Source organism: Antechinus flavipes, chromosome X, assembly GCF_016432865.1.
Source record: "Antechinus flavipes isolate AdamAnt ecotype Samford, QLD, Australia chromosome X, AdamAnt_v2, whole genome shotgun sequence".
Lineage (NCBI taxonomy): Eukaryota > Metazoa > Chordata > Mammalia > Dasyuromorphia > Dasyuridae > Antechinus > Antechinus flavipes.
Genome location: NC_067404.1, coordinates 17640310 through 17661122, shown reverse-complemented (window position 1 = coordinate 17661122; position 20813 = coordinate 17640310). Strand labels below are relative to the sequence as shown.

Below are 20813 nucleotides of genomic sequence, written 5' to 3'. Positions count from 1 at the left end.
CCTCCTGACTCCAATGGTCCCCAGGGGTCCCAACTCCTCCCTCCCAATGTAGAACAAATAGACTTTTGAAGCACCAAACCCCTCAAGCTTTATTCAGTATGAGGTTCTCATCTTCCTTCACTAATCATTTTTCTTCCCCCATAGAAGCAGTTGTCAATGAACTCCTCACCTCCAAAGTAAGACCTCCTTCCTTTCCTCCTCTTTCACCAATCACCCCTCTCCCCCACTCCCCCATAGACTCTTCTCTTTCTTAAATTACAGAGGTCACCTACCCCACTGCCAACTATTTTTAAAAAGCACATCATGATGAGGTTCTGAATGGTGGGTCAGGCTGGCACAGAGAAATTGGAGCTTTGATGAAATTGTTCCTTGGGGCAGGCGAGGAGAAGGCTCTGATGGAGATCACTTTAGCTCCATGGTCCCTGCCTCTGGGAAAGTTGTCCAGTCAGAAATCCTAGTTATGTCGAACCCCTTTGGCCAACATGGCGTGGAAGTCGTGGGCAGCCTCACCCTGCTATGCCTTGTCACAAATCCCGATCATGTCCCTGCAGATTACATTTTCCTTAGAAATCTACTCAGGGCCCATGCCATACTCACTGCCCTCCTTTGGGTCCATCCTCCATGACACTCTTTATCATGGTGTCTTTCCCTCTCCCTTGCCACATGGTGCCCCTCCTAAGGCCGCTGTGCTTCCCAACCCCACTTCTCCTTACAGCTAACTGTCTCTTTTAGGGGGCTATATCCCTTTCCGGAATTAGCCTGACAGCTAAGGGCATGCCCCCACTTCATGGGGTATTCCCTTTCTACTGGGTATTTGTGAGTTCTACCCGGAAATTTCTCTTTTATACGCTCTCCCACTCTACTTCACATTTGTCATTCGTGGGGTCTGTTGTGCCTCTTACTTTGTCTCTAACCTCTTCCCAGAAAGAAACCTTCCTTTTATCAAAGAGAATGGCCCTTGCAAATCCTTCACGTGACCGGACCCCATGTTTCTGGTGCCTAAAGAACATCATGGCGTCTGCATCAGCCACGTCAGTCACACACTCCTATTTAACCCCCTGCTCCCCTCCTCCACTATTCTGTGTACTCTCTCATGGAATGTAGTTGTACCAAAAGGGGCACCTACAGACGGGGCGTCACCAGGTTCTGTCCATCAAGCTCCCTGTCTCTTCGCCATTGTGGCCATTGGTCAGTCATGTCTGACTCTGCCTGACTCTATTTGGGGTTTTCTTGGCAAAGATGCTGGGGTGGTTTGCCATTTTCTTCTCCAGCTCATTTGACAGATGAGGAAACTGAGGCAGGCAAGTTGACGTGACTTGTTTAGGGTCATCCAGCAATTAAGTGCCTGAGGCCAGATTTGAGCTGGGAAAAAAGAGTCTGATTCCAAGGCTAGTGCTCTATGCATTGTACCCTGGAGACCCTTGCTGTTCTCCCTGTTGTCACTTCGTTGCTGTTGCTGTCCTTGCCTGCAGTATTTATTCACTTCTCCCAAATTTCTGTTGTTTGAAGTGTTTGAGAAGAAAATTATTTGATCATGGCTGGTTTTCTTTGTTAAAAAAGTGTCAAATTCTTTTTTATTGTTGAAGACCAACTTTTTTCCAGTTTGGATAAGCTGAGATTTGCAGGGCAGATCTCCCAAGGCTGCATCCTGGGCTTCATTGCTCTTGAGAACACCTCATCACGTTCCCTTCTCCTTTTTCTCATGGGAGTGGAATAGTTTTGTATTATTCCAATGTCCTTTCCTTTCCATTGGAAGGGTTTATTGCTAGGGGCTTGCAGAACTTGTCATTTCTAAGTTGAATTTAAATTCTGTTTTTTGGAGCTTTCGTCTTGGTTGTCATTGATGTTGTTCTCTGGGAGCTAACTGTGAATCCTTTCGATTGAAATTTCATTTTCTGCATTCAGAAGTTCTGGGCAGTTCTCTTTTATTATTTCCTTCATTATGGTGCTAAAGTTTTTTGTCTTCATGTGTTTTTCTTGGAGGTCTATGATCCCCATTGTCCCATCTAGAGCCGAGGGGTGGGACATGGGGGGTCACATGACATGGCCTAGGGACAATCTATGGGGAGCCTGGGGGACTTGGGCAAGGAGGCCAATCCCAGAGGTGGACGTGACCAGGGAAAGGAGAGCCAAGGAGCAGAGGCCAGCACAGCGAGGGCTCCTGGCTCAGCCCCTGGAGGAAGTTCCTGAGTCATATCCTTGGCTGTGCATGGAGTCTCTCACACCCACAGCCCCCTTCCCCACCTTCCTCTCCCCTAACCCACCACCCTGGGCCCAGGGGAGCCAAAGACTAGGCCCTTTCCCCTCCCTCCTTTCACTTTTGTGTGGCAGGGAGCTCACTCCTCCTTGTGCAGGGGCCCAGGCTACAGGAGCTCAGATGCAGAGGTGGAAACTGAGGCAACCTTGAAAGGGGAAGGCACCTGTCAAAAGGCCCAGCTGGGAAGTGGGGCTGGGGTGGGCTGGGGTGGCTTCAGACCGGGTCCCATCCCTCCTGCTCCAATGCTTCTCCCACTACCACAGCCCCTGGCCTCACAAAGTCCTCCATGGAGGCACAGTTAGAAAGGGCCCCGGAGCGAGAGAGACAGGAGCAGATGCCCCCACTGGGTCCTCCCTGGGGAACCTTTCTGGGACCCCCATCCAGTTTTACTCCCAGGAGAACCGGTGGGGCTGCCCTGGGCTGTGCCTGATTGTGTGAGCTAGGAGACCAGAGGGCCAACGTGGGGGAGCCACCAGTGGTGCTTGGTTGTGGAAAAGGAGAAGTGACTCGAGTGAACTCTGTAAAAATTGTGTAAAATCACAAAAAACACGTCCCCTGATCTGCAGCAACCCAGGCTCCAAACGGTCTCCCATCCTCTCAGAGGGAGACAAGCAGGACCGTTCAAGGGCAAATCAAGCTCATTGATTATAGGAAATTGCATCCTCAGAAAAATTTCACATTCAGTCGAGAAATCCTGGTCTGAGTCCCAAACCTCCCCCAGACTTGCCCATGAAGTGGCTTTTTGCTAACCAGTCTTTGCAGCTTCTTCCCTGAGCAAACAGGCCGGCTAAGGGAGAGCCCCTGAGCGTGAAAGAAAAGCTCCCACGTTGTCTCAGCCTCTGGGGTAGCGGATTCTTATGCTTAAGAACCTGCATCTCCGAGCAGAAGGATCCCATTCATTCGATCATCTCGGAAGGAGCCGGGGATCTGTCCCTGGGGTGAGTAGCAGAAAGTGTTTGGGGGCAGGACAGGGCTCTATGTCTCTCCTCCTGAGTGCAGGGGTGCAGAGGGTTGGCTCGGGGCAGGGGTTCCCTAGCTTTGCAGGCCCCACACCCCTTGGCTTTTCACCTTCCCATGCCTCTTAATGTGAAATGCATTAATTCTCCTGCAGATTCCCATTGTAACTAAAATAAAGAGATCCCGTTTCCTTCTCCAAGGGAGCACCAACGCTGCTGTAACTTCCCTGAGGGGATGACAGTTAAATCTCCTGGGCATCCCCTTGAGCAGCTCCCCTCTGGGGCTGAGATATCTCCTGGGGGCTCCTTCCCTTCAAACCTGGGACTTGCAGTTCTCCTCCCCGGGGCTCTCTGGAGGTCCCTGCCTCGGACACTGGGCCAGGTTCATGCTGAAGGGCTCCTCGGGACCAGCTCTGCACCCCCCCCCGAACCCCTCTGCCGGCTCCCTGCCTGCCTGACCTGCCTGACCTCTGAGCCTGGGTCCTGGAGGGATCTGAACTAGCAGAGAGGAGGGCCTTCCCTCGAGCAACCCCATGTCCCCTCCCCAGGGCAGTTCCTGGCCAACATTTCCCACATCCGTGGCCCCTCATCTGCATCTCCATCTGCCTCTTTACCTCCTGCTGCACCCTCTGTAGTGACCGGCTGCCACGTAATGCCTGGAACGGGGCTTTGGCTCAGGGACCCTGGTCGGGCATCCTGGCTCTGACTTTCCCAGCTTTTAGTAACCTGGGGGAGCCCGCCATTTCACTCGGGCTCTCGGGGTTCTCCTCTGCCATCCCTTTCAGGATGGGGGCCCAGAGGGATCCCTGTGGAGAGGCCGCCCTGATCCCCAGGGACCACCCTTGGGGCCCTCTCTGGAGGGGAGAGCGGAGGGAGGACCAAGAGGCTCAGAGGGAGGACCGAGAGGCTCGGAGGGCTCTCTCTGGCTGTGGGGAGGGGGGGGTCAGGCTGAATGCCTGACCCCCCCCTCCGTGAGGCAGCTGCCCCAAAGAGGAAGCAGGTACCCCGGGAGGGAAGGATTTGTTCTCCAGCCCTGGCTGGATGCCCACGAGGCCTGAGCATCGTGCAGGGGATGGCTGCTCAGCCCTAGGAGGGAGCCAGGCCTCTACAGCCCCTTCCTCCCTGGAGGTCTGTGAAGGGAAGACTCGGGGACCAAGGGACGTTAGCCCCGGTACCTGAAGCCCCTCCCTGCCCTGTCAGGCCTTCCCCCCCACAAGTGTCCACCTGGCCCCCATGAACATGAAACATCAAATCCCAGGTCCCAATATTGAGAGTTGAGCATAAGACAGCCTAGAATAGGAATATACTGGAGGTAGAAACTCCAACCAGGAGGTTGTTTCAATAGGTGTGAATTAATGCGGGCCTGCTCCAAGGTAATAGCACTGTCAGAAGAGATAAGAAGGTATCTATGAGATTTGTTACAAAGGTGAAGTTGACAAGTCTTGGCAACATGTTATTTTGGGAGTGATGAGAAAATCAAGAGTGAAGGTTGTGAATCTGCGTGACTGGGAAGATGGCGGCAAGTGTGTTGAGGGGACAGAAAGAGTTCCATTTTGGCCATGTTGAGTTTAAGGTGTCTGTAGGACATTGCCAGTAGGCAAACTGGAGATTCAAGACTGGAGGTCAGCAGGGAGTACAAGTTAGACTTGAGAATCATCTGCATAGGACTTCCGAGGGCGGAGCCAAGATGGCGGAGCCAAGATGGCGGAGCAGGCACACACGACTCTCTAAGCTCCTCTCATTCCCCTCATAACCAACTATTTAATGCAGCCTCAAAAATAGCTCTTCACTGCTTAAATTCATGAAGATGAGAAGCACTACAACTTACCAGCTGAAGTCAATCCGAAGCTCGCCAGGAAAGGTTTGTCCTGAGGGGCCAGGAACAGACTAGCACAGGCAGCGAGAGGCTAGTGTCCTGAGCAGACCAGGGGCGGGGGTGATCTCTGTGGCTAGAGAAGTTATAGAGAAGACTCTGCTATAGGCTAACTGCTCTGCCTTGATTACAAAGCAGTAAACTGGCAGAGAAATTAAAGCCTAAAACAGAGGGTCCTCTAAAAAATGCCAGAACCTAACGAGATCTGGCTGTAACCCCTCAAACCCGGAAGTGACTCAGGCAGACTTTACCGCAGCCCTGCGGCCACATCCTGCAGTTCGGGGCTTTTGTGGGGGCAGTTACTAATCTGCACGGCAGGGGGGCACAGCCTGGGCAGCCTCTAATCCGCAGAGTGGGGGGCTTGGCCTGGGGCAATAGAACCTCCCCAGCTGCCAGAGCTTCCCGGGCAGACACTTCCGGTCCCTGCAAATCCATTCACTGCTCAGCTGCTAATACCCACAGCCCCAGGGCAGGCTTTGGCTTGGGAAGTGAAACTCTCACTGCTCAGCGTCTAGCCCCAGGGCAGTTGTTATCTCACACAGCAGGGGTTCTTTGAAGGGCACTTTCCCAGCCCAGCCCTGCAGGCCTGAGTTACTCCCGGATGGGGAACTCTTTCCCAGAGCACTCCAGTACCTCGCTGCTTTTTGTAGCTGGTTGGCAGGACAGCTCCCCGTCCACATACCTTTCACTGCTCTGCAGAGGAAGCTGGTAACCTCCTGGCTCTGAAGGCAAACCTTACAGGCTTTAACAAAATGAGTAAAAAAATCAAAAGAACGATTGATAGTTTCTACACAGAAAGAGAACAACTTTTCAACCCTGAAGAAACTAATAGCAGACAGTCTCCAGATGATTGTTGGTCTCCAATACAAAAGGCTCTCCTAGAAGAGACTATTAAAAACCTTAAAAGAGAGCTAGAAGAGAAATGGGGAAAGGCACATAACTCACTAAAAGAAAAATTTGATAAAGTGGAAAAAGAAAACAACTTCCTGAAATGTGAATTGGAAAAGGTAAAAAACTCCCAAGAAGTGCAAGGGAAACAGCGTTTACGAATTGGAAAAAGAAAATAACTCACTAAAAAAAAAATTAGTGAAATGGAAAAAAATTCCATAGAGCAAAACAACTCAATTGGACATATACAAAAAGAAGTAAAAAAAGCTAATGAAGAAAATAACTCACTAAAAATCAGAACTGAACAAATAGAAATGACTGATTCATTGAGACATCAAGAATCAGTCAAGTAAAACCCCAAAAATGAAAGATTGGGAAAAAATGTCAAATATTTACTTGGAAAAACAACAGACCTGGAAAATAGATCTAGGAGAGATAACCTGAGGATCATCAGACTGCCAGAAAATTATGATGAAACAAAGAGCCTAGATACTATTTTACAGGAAATCATCAAAGAGAACTGCCCAGAAGTAATAGAACTGGAAGGGAAAATAGGTGTTGAAAGAATTCATCGAACATCTTCTGAAAAAGACCCTAAAATAAAGACTACGAGGAATATTGTGGCCAAACTTCAGAATTTTCAGACTAAAGAAAAAATTTTACAAGCAGCCAGGAAAAAGCAGTTCAAATACCGAGATGCCACAATAAGGGTCACGCAAGATGTGGCTGCCTCAACATTAAAGGATCGAAGGGCCTGGAATCCGATATTCCAAAAGGCAAAAGAACTTGGAATGCAGCCAAGAATAAACTACCCAGTTAAGCTGAGTATTTTTTTCCACGGAAGAAGATGGACATTTAATGAAATAGAGGAATTCCATCTGTTTCTAAGGAAAAAACCAGACTTAAACAAAAAATTTGATCTCCAACAACAGGACTCAAGAGAAGTAGAAAAAGGTAAGAAGAACTCTTGAGAACTGTATTTCTGTTGTGAATATACATAAAAACCATATGTATAATTTGATTTTACCGATATAACATAAAAAAGGGAAGTAGAAATGGAAAGGGCATAGTGTCAGAAAAAGGGAAGAGGGGAGATAAAAAGAGGGAAACTACATGTGACAGTGAGGCAAAGGAAACCTATCATATATGAGGGAACTTAGAGAGGGGGAGGAACATTGTGTGAATCCTACTCTCATCAGAGTTGGCTCAAAGAGAAAACAATTTACATTTTGTTTTACAGAGATTCTTCTCTAACTTCATTAAAAAGTGGGAGAGGAAAAGGGAGAAGGAAAAAGAGTAATAAGGGAAGGGTACAAGAAAGGGGAAGGGATTCAAAGGGAGGAGGGAGCGATACTAAAGAGGGAGAGCTGCGCGGCGTTAGTGGGACCAATAAGTTTAATACTAGGGAAGAAGGGAAGGAGGGCAAGAAAAAGAAAAGTATAATCTGGGCATATTAGGATGGCAGGAAATACAGAATTGGTTATTTTAACCGCAAATGTGAATGGGATGAACTCTCCCATAAAGAGGAGGCGGATAGCAGACTGGATCAAAAGTCAGAACCCTACAATCTGTTGTTTACAGGAAACACATTTAAAACAGGGAGATACATACAGAGTAAAGGTAAAAGGCTGGAGTAGAATCTATTATGCTTCAGGTGAAGTCAAAAAAGCAGGGGTAGCCATCCTTATCTCAGATCAAGCAAAAGCAAAGATTGATCTAATTAAAAGAGATAAGGAAGGAAACTATATCTTGCTAAAGGGTACTATAGACAATGAAGCAATATCAGTATTAAACATATATGCACCAAGTGGTATAGCATCTAACTTCCTTAAAGAGAAGTTAAGAGAGTTGCGAGAAGAAATAGACAGCAAAACTATAATAGTGGGAGATCTCAATCTTGCACTCTCAGATTTAGATAAATCAAATCACAAAACAAATAAGAAAGAAATTAAAGAGGTAAATAGAATATGAGAAAAATTAGGTATGATAGATCTCTGGAGAAAACTGAATGGTGACAGAAAAGAGTATACTTTCTTCTCAGCAGTTCATGGAACCTACACAGAAATTGACCATATATTAGGACATAAAGACCTCAAAATTAAATGCAGGAAGGCAGAAATAGTAAATGCTTTCTTTTCAGATCACAATGCAATAAAAAACTACGTTCAATAAAAAGTTAGATATAAATAGACCAAAAAGTAATTGGAAACTAAATAATCTCATCTTAAAGAATGATTGGGTGAAACAGCAAATTATAGACACAATTAACAATTTCACTCAAGATAATGACAATGATGAGACAGCATATCAAAATTTAGGGGATGCAGCCAAAGCAGTAATAAGGGGAAATTTTATATCCTTAGAGGCTTACTTGAATAAAATAGAAAAAGAGAAGATCAGTGAATTGGGCCTGCAACTTAAAAAGTTAGAAAAAGACCAAATTAAAAACCCCCAATCAATTACTAAACTTGAAATTCTAAAATTAAAAGGAGCAATTAATAATATAGAAAGTAAAAATACTATTGAACTAATAAATAAAACTAAGAGTTGGTTTTATGAAAAAACCAATAAAATCAATAAAACTTTGGTAAATCTGATTAGAAAAAGGAGAGAGGGAAATTGAATTAGCAGTCTTAAAAATGAAAAAGGTGAACTTTCCACTGATGAAGAGGAAATTAAAGAAATAATAAAGGGTTACTTTGCCCAACTTTATGCCAATAAATTTGATAAACTACGTGAAATGGATGACTACCTCCAAAAATATAGACTTCCCAGATTATCAGAGGAGGAAGCAAATTGCTTAAGTAGTCCCATTTCAGAAAAAGAAATAGAACAAGCTATTAATCAACTCCCTAAAAAAAAATCCCCGGGACCAGATGGATTTACATGTGAATTCTACCAAACATTAAAAGAACAATTAGCCCCAATGCTTTATAAACTATTTGAAAAAATAGGGAATGAAGGAGTCCTACCAAACTCCTTTTATGACACAGACATGGTACTGATACCTAAACCAGGTAGGTTGAAAACAGAGAAAGAAAATTATAGACCAATCTCCCTAATGAATATTGATGCTAAAATCTTAAATAAGATATTTAAATCCCCAGAAAATCATCCCCAGGATAATACACCATGATCAAATAAGATTTATACCAGGAATGCAGGGCTGGTTCGATATTAGGAAAACTATCAGTATAATTGGCCATATTAATAATCAAATTAACAAAAACCATATGACCATCTCAATAGATGCAGAAAAAGCATTTGATAAAATCCAACATCCATTCCTCTTAAAAACTCTTGAGAATATAGGAATAAATGGACTTTTCCTTAAAATAATCAGAAGCATCTATTTAAAACTAGCAGTAAGCATCATATATAATGGGGACAAACTGCAACCATTCCCAATAAGATCAGGAGTCAAACAAGGTTGCCCACTATCACCGTTACTATTTAATATTGTATTAGAAATGCTAGCTTTAGCAATAAGAGTTGAGAAAGAGATTAAAGGAATAAGAATAGGCAATGAGGAAAGCAAACTCTCACTCTTTGCTGATCTTATGATGGTATACTTAGAGAACCCCAGAGACTCTACTAAAAAGTTATTAGAAACAATCCACACCTTCAGCAAAAGGATACAAAATAAACCCACATAAGTCATCAGCATTCTTATATATCACTAACAAAACCCAACAGTTAGAGTTACAAAAAGAAATTCCATTTAAAGTAACTACTGATTGTATAAAATATTTAGGAATCTATCTGCCAAGGGAAAATCAGAAACTTTATGAGCAAAGCTACAAAATACATTCCACACAAATTAAGTCTGATCTAACCAACTGGAAAAATATTAAATGCTCTTGGATTGGGTGAGCAAATATAATAAAGATGACAATACTACCTAAATTAATCTATTTATTTAGCGCTATACCAATCAGACTCTCAAAAAACTACTTTGATGAACTAGAAAAAATAACAACAAAGTTCATATGGAAAAACAAAAGGTCAAGAATTTCAAGGGAATTAATGAAAAAAAAATCAAATGAAGGTGGCTTAGCTGTACCAGATCTAAAAATTATATTATAAAGCAGCAGTTACTAAAACCATCTGGTATTGGCTAAGAAATAGACTAGTTGATCAATGGAATAGGTTAGGTTTAAAGGACAAAACCGCCAATAACTTTAATAATTTAGTGTTTGACAAACCCAAAGACCCTAGTTTCTGGGATAAGAATGCATTATTTGACAAAAATCGCTGGGAAAATTGAAAATCAGTATGGCAGAAACTAGGCATTAACCCACACTTAACACCGTACACCAAGATAAGGTCAAAATGGGTTCATGACCTAGGCATAAAGGATGAGATTATAAATAAATTGGAAGAGCATAGGATAGTTTACCTCTCAGACCTGTGGAAGAGGGAGGAATTTATGACCAAAGAAGAACTAGAGATCACTATTGACCACAAAATAGAAAATTTTGATTATATCAAATTGAAAAGTTTTTGTACAAACAAAACAAATGCAGACAAGATTAGAAGGGAAACAATAAACTGGGAAAACATTTTAACAGTCAAAGGTTCTGAGATTATAAATAAATTAGAGGAACATAGGATAGTTTATCTCTCAGACTTGTGGAGGAGAAAGAAATTTGTGATCAAAGATGAACTAGAGACCATTACTGATCACAAAATAGAAAATTTTGATTATATCAAATTAAAAAGCCTTTGTACAAACAGAACGAATGCAAACAAGATTAGTAGGGAAGCAACAAACTGGGAAAACATCTTTACAATTAAAGGTTCTGATAAAGGCCTCATTTCCAAAATATATAGAGAACTGACTCAAATTTATAAAAAATCAAGCCATTCTCCAATTGATAAATGGTCAAAGGATATGAACAGACAATTTTCAGATGATGAAATTGAAACTATTACCACTCACATGAAAGAGTGTTCCAAATCACTATTGATCAGAGAAATGCAAATTAAGACAACTCTGAGATATCACTACACACCTGTCAGATTGGCTAAGATGACAGGAAAAAATAATGATGAATGTTGGAGGGGATGCGGGAAAACGGGGACACTGATGCATTTTTGGTGGCGTTGTAAACGAATCCAACCATTCTGGAGAGCAATCTAGAATTATGCCCAAAAAGTTATCAAAATGTGCCTACCCTTTGATCCAGCAGTGTTTCTATTGGGCTTATACCCCAAAGAGATACTAAAAAAGGGAAAGGGACCTGTATGTTCCAAAATGTTTGTAGTGTCTAGAAACTGGAAAATGAATGGATGCCCATCAATTGGAGAATGGCTGGGTAAATTGTGGTATATGAATGTTATGGAATATTATTGTTCTGTAAGAAATGACCAGCAGGATGAATACAGAGAGGCTTGGAGAGACCTACATGGACTGATGCTAAGTGAGATGAGCAGAACCAGGAGATCATTATATACTTCGACAATGATATTGTATGAGGATGTATTCTGATGGAAGTGGATTTCTATGACAAAGAGACCTGAGTTTCAATGGATAAATGATGGACAGAAACAGCTACACCCAAAGAAGGAACACTGGGAAACGAATGTGAACTATTTGCATTTTTGATTTTCTTCCTGCGTTATTTTTACCTTCTGAATTCAATTCTCCCTGTGCAACAGGAGAACTGTTCGGTTCTGCAAATATGTATTGTATCTAGGATATACTGCAACATATTTAACATATATAGGACTCCTTGCCATCTTGGGGGTGGGTGGAGGGAGGGAGGGGAAAAAACGAAACATAAGCGAGTGCAAGGGATAATGTTGTAAAAAATTACCCTGGCATGGATTCTGTCAATACAAAGTTATTATTAAATAAAATAAAATTTAAATTAAAAAAAAAAAAAAGAATTCACTGGTTCTTCCTCTGGTAATAAACCACAGTTTTCACCATGGGTTCTTTAGAGTTGTCTTGAATCATCATCTTGATCAGAGTAGCTAAATTTTTTTTTTTTGTTTTTTTTGCTGAGGCAATTGGGGTTAAGTGACTTGCCCAGGATCATACAACAAAGAAGTGTTAAGTGTCTACAGATCAGATTTGAACTCAGGTTCTCCTGACTTCAGGGCTGGTGCTCTACCCACTGCGCCACCTAGCTGCCCTCCAGAGTAGCTAAGTTTTTCACAGTTAATCATCTTTACAATATTACAATCAAGCTTTACAGTTTTTGTCTCCTGGCTTTGCTCACATCACTTTGCATCAATTCATATGTCTTCCCAGTTTTTCTGAAATCATTCTATTTATCAATTCAAATAATAGGCTAATATCCCCTCACAATCGTATACCCCAACTTCTTTGGTCATTCCACACTTGATGTTTATCCCCTTGATTTACAATTCTTTGCTACCACAAAAAAAGAGCTATTTTAGATATTGTTGTACAAAGAGATTCCTTCCCCTTTAAAAAATTTCTTTGGGATACAAAGTTCCAAATACTTCTCCAGAATGGTTGGACTACTTTGCAACTCTAAAACTAGTTCAATTGTTTCCTAATTTTTCCACATCCCCTCCAGTATTTCTCATTTCTCTTTTCTGTCATATTAAGAAATCTGATAAGTGTGAGTTGGTACCTCAGAATTGTTTTCATTTCCATTTCTCTAATCAATAGTGATTTAGATTTTTTTATGTGATTTTTAAAATTTTTTTATTTATTTTGAACTTAAATACAAAAAGAGAAAAAAAGACATTTCCTTGTACATAGTACATGAGGATTCAACATAAAACCATGAATTTCCATTTCATACTGTTTACTTCTTTGAAAAACTATATATTAAATATTACACATCATTTGAAAAGCTATCCTGATTTTCTTGTTTTTAAATTTTCCTTTGTTTTCTGCTATGTACTTTTTTTTTCTCCCTCCTTCCCCACTCTGTTCTAAAGGCTACTATTAGACACAAATAAGTATGATATGTAAAACAATACTATACATATTTCTTTTTTATAAGTTCTTTCTCTGGATATGGATAGGATCTTCCTTCATAGATCCTTTATAGTTGATTTGAATAAATACTCAATATGAATTTAGTCATTCAAATATGATCTTATAATAATATTGCTATCACTGTATACAACATTCTCTTGGATTTGCTCATTTGACTTTTCATTGTACTATGCAAATCTTTCCCAATTTTTATAAAACCATCCAGATAATAATTTCTAATAGCACAATAGTATTCCGCTGTAATCCTATTCCACAACTTGTTTAGCCATTCCTCAGTGGATGAGCATCCCATCAATTTCTTGTTCTTTGCCACCACACAGAGAGTGGCTATAAATATTTTAGTACATAAAAGTTCTTTCCTTTTTTCCCTAATCACTTTAGGAAAGAAAACTAATAGTGGTATTGGTGTGTCAAAGGATAAATACAATTTTATTACTCTTTGTCTGTAATTCCAGATTGCTCTCCAAAATGGTTGGATTTATTTACAGTTCCAAAAACAATGAGTTAGTGTCCCAATTTTTCCACATCCCCTCCAATATATCTTTAGATTACATACCTAGTAGTGGTTTTACTAGGACAAAGCATGCTTGATTTTATAGTCTTTTGAGCATAGTTCCAAAGTATTCTTCAGAATGATATGACTAGTTCGTAACTCAACCATGAGTGCATTACTTTCCCAACTTTTTAACATCTCCAATTTTTTTTACTGGTCCAACAATCTTGTCTTTACTTTTCTTTTAAAGCAAGAAACAGAATGAGAATATTCAGAAAGCACTAGCAAGCATCAATTAATCCAAAATAGTAGCATTAGTTCCAAAAAGTACTTGCAAAGAAAACCAAATTTTTGGGTGGTTGAAAAAAATTAATAACTAATTTAATTAAATTAAAATTTAATGACCAATAACTAGCATAAAATGGGTGTATAAGTAAGTGCCATGAGGCTTTTAAAAAGTTACCTTAGAGTTGGTCCCTCTTTTCCTCAAATATGACAGTTTTAGTAAAGGGCCAGGAGGTAAGATGCCATTCCAGGTTTTGAGTCTTACAGTAACTTGGCTCGCCAAAACTCCCTTATTGATATAGCAGAGACTGCTTGTCAATATAATAAATTAATAATCTAGCAACTGAAGCAAAATGCAAATACTACTCTTTGAATTAAAAGCTAAACCTGTAAATTTAGGACAGGAAAGAATGTCCACAAGGAGACTAAAGGTATTTGGGAGAAAGATACATGAGATAATGGTATAATAAACTTTATTCTGATGTGTATCTCAACTACTTACATCTCTGTCTAAGTAACCAAGATCCGGGGCTTAAGGGGTTCAATCATTTATATCATAGTAGAATTTTGTTAGGCTATAGGAATTTTAAAAGAGTGTACTTTGTATCAAACCTATGAGTATTTGATTATATATATATTTGTGTCTCTGATCAATAAACTTCGAAGAGTCCGTAAACAGGACTTCTCTGCCTGGCCCTGGTATGTCACATCCTTCATCTCACTATAGGAGCTGGACTCCAAAAAGTTTTTCTTTGACATTTTCCCCTCAAAGTAAAAAAAAAAAAAAGGGTTGAAATATAAACAAGATCTTGCATTGTCTATTTTCACATGTACAATTCAAGCATTATAGAGCTATCTACATATTGTTAAATTTCATCAATTCTTGGATAATCCATTAATATATGAAATATTCTATCAAAGAAAAACTAAAATCCATTTCTTTTTGTTACACAGAGATCCAAATATTATCTAAAGAAACATGCTTTTAGTCATTTTGGCTTTCTTTCACATTCATATATCAATACATTTATTAAAATATTCCTGTTGAATTGTGTGTGGTCTTATTCTTATCAAGTCACTTTGATATCAGAACATCAGCCATCCAGACAAGATAGGTAAATCAGAAAGATGAATCTTCTTCACTTCCCTAACTACTTTAACTATGAAGTCAATTTTAAGTCATGACTCCAAAGGTTGTGGCAGCAAATTAAGTCCAATTTCTTCATAATCCTTTTTGGTGTGGGAATATTTGGTAGAACTTGGGTGTGGAAGCCAGCACTGACCCCTCAAATTATATTGCATATGCTGCATGTGGTATGTAATAACTTGCACATCAATAAGTTTGGGATTCAGTGTACCACCACTTAATTCTTCACTTAGTTTCAGCCGTGCATCAACAATTCCTTTCAAATTGTAACTGACGTTCAAAATCCCTGATTATGGTTGAATGCTCAGAAAGAACAATATTCTTTTTCCTCCCTTTTAAGTGGCATTTTATTTTTCCAAATACCTGCAAAGATGGTCTCCAGCATTCACCTTTGCAAAACTTTGTGTTCCAGATTTTTCTTCTTCTCCTCCCATTTCCCCACTCTCCTAGACAGCAAGCAATCTGATAAGGATAAATGTGTGCAATTCTTCTAAATATATTTCCATATTCATTATGATGAGCAAAAAAAAAAAGATCAAAAGGTAAAAATGACGAGAAAGAAAAAAAAATCAAGCAAACAGATCCACATTCATTCTTCATAGTTTTTTCTCTGAAGGTAGATGGCATTTTTCATCATAAGTCTATTGGAATTGCCTTAAATCACCTTATTGTTGAAAAGGGCCAAGTCCATCACAGTTGATGGATATTGTATACAATATTCTCTTGGTTCTGCTCACTTCACTCTGCAACAGTTTATGTAAGTGTTTTTTTTTTACTTTTTTAATTTAATAGAAAATAGAAAGAGAAGAAAAATAAAATATAACAAAACTAAGCAGAACATTGTCATGTGTCCAGCAGAATGTCAGGTAAGATTCAAAAATAATTAATTTTCAGTTCAAGAAAGGATATATAATAGTAAAATAAATTATATTTACAAGTAACCACTTTTTCTTTATTTCCTTGGAAATTTTTCTTTTCTCTGTTTTTTTTCTTCTGTGGTACACTTTTTTACTTTGTTCTTTTTTCCCCCTTTTGTCCCCCACCTCCCCTAAGCAGACTATAGTTAAGCAAGGTATATTTAATAGACACATACACATACACATACATATACATAGACACACACATATACACCCACAGACCCACACACATACACATGTATGCATATACATACATACATGTATGTATGTTTACATATACTCAAAACACACATACGGATTTAGCCATAAGTAAACATGCATCTAAAATACTATTAGTATGGCTGACATATAATGCAAATTTCTCTCTTCATTGAATCTTCAAACTTGACAGTATCTAAGAGCAATGACTACTAGCTGTACTTTTTTTCCCCAATAAATTCAATTCCTGATCTATGTTGTGTTTATGCACATCTATTTTTTCCTATCTCTGCTAAGTATTTTACTTTAATTCATTCTTTATCTTCTGTTTTGTTATTTCTTGGTCTCTTATACTTTTACTGATTTCTCCTTGCCCAACTCTAATTTTCTTTTCTTTTTTTTTTTTTTAATAACTTTATATTGACAGAACCCATGCCAGGGTAATTTTTTACAGCATTATCCCTTGCACTCACTTCTGTTCCAATTTTTCCCCTCCCTCCCTCCACCCCCTCCCCTAGATGGCAAGCAGTCCTATACAAGTTAAATATGTCATGGTGTATCCTAGTTACAATATATGTGTGCAGAACCGAACAGTTCTCTTGTTACACAGGTAGAATTGGATTCAGAAGGTAGAAATAACCTAGGAAGAAAAACAAAAATGAAGTTTACATTCATTTCCCAGGGTTCTTTCTTTGGGTGTAGCTGCTTCTGTCCATCTTTGATCTGAATTAAATCTCTTTACTGAAGACATCCACTTCCATCAGAATACATCCTCAAACAGTATCATTGTTGAGGTATATAATGATCTCTTGGTCCTGCTCATTTCACTTAGCGTCAGTTCATGTAAGTCTCGCCAATCCTCTCTGTATTCATCCTGCTGGTCATTTCTTACAGAACAATAATATTCCATAACGTTCATATACCACAATTTACTCAACCATTCTCCAATTGATGGTATTCATTTTCCAGTTTCTAGCCACTATAAACAGGGCTGCCACAAACATTTTGGCACATACAGGTCCCTTTCCCTTCTTTAGTATCTCTTTGGGGTATAAGCTCAGCAGAGACACTGCTGGATCAAAGGGTATGCACAGTTTGATAACTTTTTGAGCATAGTTCCAAATTGCTCTCCAGAATGGTTGGATGTATTCACAATTCCACCAACAATGTATCAGTGTCCCTGTTTTCCCACATCCCCTCCAACATTCCACATTATCTTTCCCTGTCACTCTAGCCAATCTGACAGGTGTGTCTTAATTTGCATTTCTCTGATTAATAATGATTTGGAGCATATTTTCATATGTCTATAAATAGTTTTAATTTCTTCATCTGAGAATTGTCTGTTCATATCCTTTGACCATTTATCAATTGGAGAATGGCTTGATTTTTTATAAATTAGAATCAATTCTCTATATATTTTGGAAATGAGGCCTTTATCAGAACCTTTGACTGTAAAAATGTTTTCCCAGTTTATTGTTTCCCTTCTAATCTTGTCTGCATTTGTTTTGTTTGTACAAAAACTTTTCAATTTGATATAATCAAAATTTTCTATTTTGTGGTCAATAGTGATCTCTAGTTCTTCTTTGGTCATAAATTCCTCCCTCTTCCACAGGTCTCCAACTCTAATTTTCAAAGAGTTACTTTCATCTTTGAGACTCTTTATCTCTTTTTCTTGTTGGATCACTTTTTTTTCATAATTTTGTTTTTCTTGGATGGCTTTTATTTTGATTTTTAGTTTTTCTGCAATGTCTCTCATTTGATTTTAAATTCTCTTTCAAGTTATTTTACAAATTCTCTCTGGACAGGGAGTCATTTATCATCACTCTTTAGGGTAGAAACTTTTTTTTTTTTTAATGAAAGTGTCCTCCTTTGAAGATGAATCCTGGTCTTCCCTGTTCCCATAGTAAGTTTCTATGGTTGAGTTCTTTCTTCTTTGCCTCTTCCTATCTCTGATAAGTCTTCATTTTTTAAATGAGAAATATTAGTGTAAACACCTCTAATTGTGGAGTGAGGGGATGGTACCTCTGGCTTCCCTTCAGTTCTTCTCTCTGACTAGGAACCAAAAGAGCTTCCTCCTCCTGCAAGAGCCAGAAGTGAGCAGTGTCTCTGCCCCACTGCTTCTGCACTCATGGGTTGTGCTGGCTCCTTACCATCAAGGGCTGTGTCTCAGCAGCACATCTGGGCCTAACATTCCTCATCAGCCAAGATTCATTCAGTCTTTCCAGACTTATATCCCTGCTCCTTAAGCTGTCCAGGAGGTAGAAGCTTCTGTGGTTCCTGTTGAGACCCCAGCTCACCCCAGGACTCCCCATTTGGTGTTTCTACAGAGCTAGCCCAGAGGTATTTGTACTTTAGACAGGTTAATTCCAGTCTGAGGTCTTCTCATCTTCTTGGGCTGTAGAAGAAGGACCCCTGTTTTGCCCCAAATCTTCTTGATTTTTCATCAGTTGTTAGGTTAAGGTTTATGAATTTGCTCCTACAGGAGCTCATTCCCACAATAAGACCTGACACCAGATTGTATAAAAATGTTTAATAATAATGAATTATAAAAAAAGGAAAACAAGAGTCGACAGTACAGTTCTTACAACAAAAACACTTAATATATCTTATGATTAACATAACTACCATAATACAAAGTGACACATAAAACAGGGAAGAAAAGAAAGAATATATCACTGAATCAGGGAAGTGCCAACATTGTAAACCTATGGCTGGGGAGTTCAGATTATAGCCCTGCAATCCCAACCAGTAGGATTCTAGGCAAAGTGTTCTCTCCATGGACAAGATTCCAATTTGTATAGTAGCCTGTCTGACTTAAGTAGCCCAGAGAACAAAAATGGCCAAATGCCATAAATCAATGCTTCATCTTCTTGAGCAAGTTCAGAAGGGGGCCAACTCTGCCAGAGCCAGTCAAAAGTGAAAAAAACTGTTACTGGAGTGGCTAGCTCAGGTACACAGATAACACATCCTTAGTGGATTTTCCCAGAATCCACCCAGGATGTTATTCTCTAAGTTATGTCTGTTCCTGGGGCCACCTGGTAACAGTCATGTAGCAGGGGTGAATGAGCAGTCATTATACTATAAGGATGAACAATAGTTCATTGAACTATAATTATCCTATGGGTGGAAAGGAAATGTGGTTTGCTTATAGGCTGAGGTCTACAGAATCTTGCTACATACCTGTACCTTTCACCAGTCTATATTCACCCTGAGGCACAAATTTGTTCCATTTGTGAGGGAAATCTAGAGACCTTAAAATTTACCAACCTACTCTACCATCTTCCTAGAATCTGTCCCCTCATGTAATTCTTTCTATGTTTTTTTCTGAAATCAGCCTACATGATCATCATTGCTTATAGAACAATAATATTCCATAACATCCATATACCATAACTTATTCAGCCATGCTCCAACTGACGGGCATCCACTCAGTTTCCAGTTCCATGCCATTACACAAAGAGTTCCTACAAACATTTTTGCACATGTGGGTATTTTTCTCTTTTTTATGACCTCATTGGGATAGTAAAGACAATGCTGTATCAAAGGGTATGTAGTTTTATAGCCCTTTGGGAATAAATCCAGAATGGCTGGATCATTTCAAAGTCCACCAATAATATGGAGGATAATATTTTTGTAGAAAGGATATCTGACATTGATGAGACATTTCTGTATTGTCTCATCTATTACTTTTGAGATAAGCTGTGTAAACTCTGAATTAGCAAACTTTGGTTGAAAGAATATTTCTGAACTTAGGAACTGTTAATAACTAACATCAATAGAAAATGATTTTATTTGAGATTGCATTGATTCTAGAATACTGTTTAATCCACTTTGACCCATTTGTATCATACTCATTAATTTCTTTGACTAAATCTGACTATTTCCAGGTATTGTTCAGGAATTCCTACTACTTGTTCTCTCAATAACTGCTGAAAAAATGTTATCACTCTCAGCAATTGGAATGTGCTTGAGACAGCTGTCAGTAATATATTCTTCAATCACAGGAATGACATGAGTGATACTATTTCCAGAAAAGGACTTCCCCAAGATCAATTTGGGCATGAAATTCAATGAACTGAATTCATGTATGGAAGAATAATCCAAAACATAAAAATGGTCTCTTAAGAGTTGGTATTATTGGGGGCTTCAGACTCCCTGAAATACACGACGAAAAAAGAGCCTAGATACTATCTTTTAGGAAATCATCAAAGGGAACTGCCCAGATATCATAGAAACAGAAGGTAAAATGACCATTGAAAGAAGTCACTGAATGCCTCCTGAGACCCCAAAATTAAAACCCCAAGGAATATCATGGCTAAATTTGAGAACTCTCAGACCAAGGAAAAAATATTACAAGCGAGAAACAATACCGAGGAGCCACAATAAGTATTACTCAGGATCTAGCAACTTCCACTTTAAAGGATTGAAGAGCCTGGACTCTGAAATTCTGAAAGGTGAAGGAACTTGGAATGAAGGCAAGAATAAACTGCCCTGCTAAACTGAGCATTTTCTTTCAGGGAAGAAGATGGATATCCAAGGAAACTGGTGAATTCCATTTATTTTTGATGAAAAGACTGGAGCTAAACAAAAAATTTGACTTTCAAATATAGAACTCAAGAGAAGAATAAAAAGGTAAAAAGGAAAAAAACTCTTGAAAACTATTTCTGTTATGGGTATATATTGAGAGTACATGTATAATCTGATTTTACTGTTATAATAAAAGAAACTAGAGATAGAAAGGGGATTATAACAGGAAAAAAGGGAAAGTGGAAGTAAAATGAGGGAAATTACATCTCAGGAAGAGGCAAACAAAACAT

The 20813-nt window shown here is 39.5% G+C and overlaps 1 pseudogene; it reads right to left on the bottom strand.

Annotated features, from left to right (window-relative positions):
• Positions 1-14913: 14913 nt before the first annotated feature.
• Positions 14914-20058, bottom strand: LOC127542832 (actin-related protein 3-like; annotated as a pseudogene).
• Between the last annotated feature and the right edge of the window lie 755 nt (positions 20059-20813).